Consider the following 4,329-nt stretch of genomic DNA (forward strand, 5'->3'; position numbering starts at 1 on the left):
CACCTGGGTGTAATACCTTCCCTAAGAGTAAGTAGCCTGGATAGAATATAAGGGACAGAAAGAGGGCTGCTGTTGTCACTTGCAGCTTGTTACTTTACTGCTTTGCTGCCTTCTGCCTGACATGAACTATTTCTCTTCTGTGATGCCCTTCTGCCATGCCACCTGCCTATGAACTTGAAACCTCTGCAAACAGTAACCTACAATAAATGTTTCGTCCTTTAACTTTGGGTTTCAAGTATTTTGTCTCAGCAATGAAAAAAGTAACTAAGACATAAACAACTTTGATGTTTTATATATTGCCTGTACATTATATGGCCTTTAATTCACTTATTAGTTCTATTAATCATTTTCTAGATTAAGATTTTACATGTAAACAATTGTTTCTATTAAAAAAGAGATTTGACTTCTTCTTTTCTAAGCTTTATGGCTTTTACTTATTCTACTTACTTTGTTACATTAGCTAGGACTTGGAATGAGAAGACAGCCACACTTTGTTCTCAATCAGAGGGGAAAGGCTTTTAAATTTTCATTGTTAAATATCATACTACAATAGGTGTTCTGTAGATATTTTAATCAACTTAAAGAATTTTTCCATTCCTAATTTGCTGAGTCAAGAATTGTTGAACTTTGAATTTTGTGCAAAACTTTCCTTAAATTAAGAGGAATATATATTGTTGCAGCCCAGCGGTCACAACACGAACATGCCTGAGTTGGGGAGTGAGGATTGAGAAAGGAAAGACCACTCAAGCCTGAGTGGAGATCAAGAGAAGTCTGATTTATTTCACAGAAACAGCTCCTTTTATAGGTTCACATCAACAGGAAGCACCAAGCAACTATTTGTATTTTTTATGCAAAGACCGGATTTTCTGACTTTACAAAGAACATCAGATCTATGGCTGTCTCTCTGAGTTTCTTCCATTGCAGCAACAAGTTTAACAAGCAGAGTCCTAGAATGTTACAGATTGTATCAATGCCTTGAGTGTAGAGGTGAAGAAGTTTCCTTTTAAATGTCAAACTCCTAGAGGGCCATGGCCGGGCTCCCACAACATATTTTTTTACTTAGGGGTCTATCAAATTTATCATACTTTTCAAAGTTAGTCTTCTCTATTAAATATTCCTTTAAATTTTGGCTAGTTTCTGCTATCTTTACCTACTTGGGGTTTAATTTGGTCATGTTTATCTAAGCTCTTAAGGAAGTTTGGAGATAGAGAGGGCGATTTATGTGTAGAACATACCAAACTCAAATTTGAATATCACTTTTACTTGAGTCTTGGAGAACATCTCAAAGTTATAAACACACACTCTCACACAGGATGCTTCAGCTTTGGGAGATATTCTTCATCTGCGGACTCACACTGAGTGTTTCTATATACTGCAACATGCTGAACAAAATCCAGGACTCATCAAAGTTCTGAAGGAGCAGGTACACTGTTTTGAACACACCTGAATAGCCCAGTGGTGCAATCATGACCCAGACTCAACACAGATCTGGGCTTTTAGGTGAAGATAAATGTCCTAATTTTTAAGGCTTCTTTTTTTCATATTCCTTTTCCTAGGAAACCAGCAAAAAGGTTTGTCTTAACAACATTATCTGTATAAACTGAGTTCTTTGTATATCAAAACTATGATGGTTATTTGTTCTGGACTATGAGACATAGATATTCACTGCTATAATTTTGTAGAGTTTAGCACTCTGATCAAATGATATTAACCAAGCTGAAATAATTAAAATTGCTAAAACTCTGAGTTGATAAGAGAAAGGTATATGGAAAGGATAGAAATAAGGAAGGATGGATTAATTTCTGGGGGGGTTTATTACCAAAGACAATGCATTATTCTTGGGCAGAGTCAGAAAAAAATAGTAGTTATTATAAACCCGATTATATGTATGGCACAGAGTGTGATTATATGTGCTTGTGTGAGTGTGTGTGTGTGTGTGTGTGCGTGTGTGTGTGTGTGTGCGTGTGTATTACAGGTTTTGGAGAAAATAAGGGAGCATAAGGAGAATACCACAATTTCTGCCCAATAGAAGTGGGCGAATAGAATCACTGATGTTCCAGAAGCTAAGAAAGGAAAAATGTAAATTATTGTCTTTACGTATGTGGTTTGCACAACATCCTCCAACATAAGACTCCCACTCTGGTCCTAAAGTTGGAAAAATCTGGGGAGTATGGGGAAGGGGAACAGAGCAACAAGACTTGATACTTTGTGTCAGATGTCAGCATGAGATCAACTCCTAAAGATAGTCTACAGTCATGTGCACTATGAACTTGTAATTAATGACTTTTACTTAAAGTCTACAGATTTATTTTGCACATAACTATGTGCAAGGAGGGTAGCAATGGAAGAGTTAAGTAAGGATTATTTGAAAAGCCCACAAGAACTCCCTACTCCAAATGGTATTTCCCATGTGAACTGAAATTCATTTAATTTCACTGCTTCAGAATCCATTAATTTATAATCGAAGAAGTTATACTATGCTATGCTATGGTATAGTGTAGTTTAGTATAAAATAGTAATTAAAGGTAGATTCTGAGATTGCTTTGTTCATCTTGAGCTTCTCCAGAAATTGTGTAACTTTGGAAAATATTTCTTAATAATAGCCACACACATTTATTTCACGTTATCACATAGCAAGCAGGGGACCTAAGACTTTAAAGGTATTAACACACATCACTAATCCTCACAACACCCTGTAACAATATCTTCATCATATTATGGATGAAAAAACTGCGAAACATATCTAACTTTCAAATGCAAAACTAGTGAGGAGGGCTGGGAATTTAGCTCAGTGTTTCTACCACCTGCTTCACAAGCACAAGGTCCTGAGTTCAAACTCTGGTACAAAAAAAAAAAAAAACATACTGAGGAAACTGAAACTCAAACCTAAGTAGACTTAACTACTATGCCTCACTCAAACCCTCTAAGCTACAATACCTACCTCAAAGAGTTGTTAAGGACTAGGTTTAAGATACTGCTTAGAGATTTGATGAAGTGTAGAAAGTGTTCAAAACCATTTGTCATTATTTTGGGTAAACCAATTCTTTAAAAAAAAATGAGAGCAGTATTCAGAAAATTTACTGAACTTTGATTAAACCTTGTTAGGTGCTAAGGTAATACAGTGATAGATAAGACTTGATCTCTGTCCTCAAGAGAATCACAGATTTGGGAGGCTTTCTTTTATTACTTCCATAAACAAAATCTTTTAAGGGTTCTACACTGTTACAAAAAACTTACCTCACCTTTACTAGCTTGCACAAAAGCCAATCACAATTCTACCTTTCTTGCTTTCTAATGTCATCACCTACTTCCCCCATTCTTCTTCAGACATGCCACACGTTATGGCTCCATGATCAACTTGCTATTCCGCCAGCCAAAAAATTCCCCATGCTCACCTCTTATTTTTCCACATTCAATATTCAGTTCTCTCTGAAATGCCCTAATTCTTTAGCTGCTCCCACAGAACCTTGTACACACACACATTGCACATACCATACTGACACTCACTTGTCTGCCTCCTCCATGATTCTGTGAACTTCTTGAGGACACACAGTCTTGGTGGTCTTCTCCTTACTCCTAGAACAACATATGCACAGTAAACACTCAACAGATGTGCACAGAATGGCTGAACAGTAATTAGTACTCTCATGGAATACAATGATTTAAATGAAGATGAGAAATGAGGAAAGGGAGAAATTGACTTGGAATAATCTATGAGTTCTTTCACAAGGGTGACATCTAAACTAGTTCTTTATGGGAAGGTGGTCATATTAGGGTTCTCCATAGTTAGAACCGATAAGAGGGCAGGGAAAGGCAGAGGAAGATTCAGATTATGAGGAATAGGCTCACATGAACATGGAGGATTAGAAGCCCTGTCATCTGTGGTCTGCAAACTGTAGATCCAAAAAACATGATGGCATAGTTTCATTAAGTCCACAAGTCTAGGAATCAGAAGAATTCTAGTTCAAGACAGACCTGAGAACTGAGGCAAATTACCATTTTTCCAATCCAAGTACAATATAGTAAGGCCTGTGTCCCAGCTCCAGGGGAAAGATAATTCTCTTTTCCTGCATCTTTTTGTCCTATTCAGGCCAGTCACAGACTTAAAGATGCCCACTCACATGAGGGCAATTTGTTTTATTCCATCTACAGATACAAATTTCCCCTAGAAACACCCTCAAAGATACACCCCCCAAAGAAGATACACCCATGGCCCAGGCAAGTTGACAAATTAAACAATCACACAGTAGAACTTGGATCAGTGGTTAGGCAGAGGACATCTCAAACGAAAAACTATGAAGAAAACCCCTGGAAAGAACTTCTGGGATA

General features: G+C 37.2%; 1 long non-coding RNA gene across 1 annotated transcript; it reads right to left on the reverse strand.

Annotated features, from left to right (window-relative positions):
* Window positions 1-1,035: 1,035 nt before the first annotated feature.
* Window positions 1,036-3,936, reverse strand: LOC104855504. The gene is made up of 3 exons (XR_778423.2): window positions 3,850-3,936; window positions 3,508-3,576; window positions 1,036-1,552 (listed from the first exon to the last, which is right to left on the reverse strand). It is a non-coding gene; the product is annotated as an uncharacterized LOC104855504 (long non-coding RNA).
* Window positions 3,937-4,329: the final 393 nt, after the last annotated feature.

The sequence above is a fragment of the Fukomys damarensis genome, unplaced genomic scaffold (assembly GCF_012274545.1).
Source record: "Fukomys damarensis isolate Sample0158 unplaced genomic scaffold, DMR_v1.0_HiC HiC_scaffold_36, whole genome shotgun sequence".
Taxonomy (NCBI): domain Eukaryota; kingdom Metazoa; phylum Chordata; class Mammalia; order Rodentia; family Bathyergidae; genus Fukomys; species Fukomys damarensis.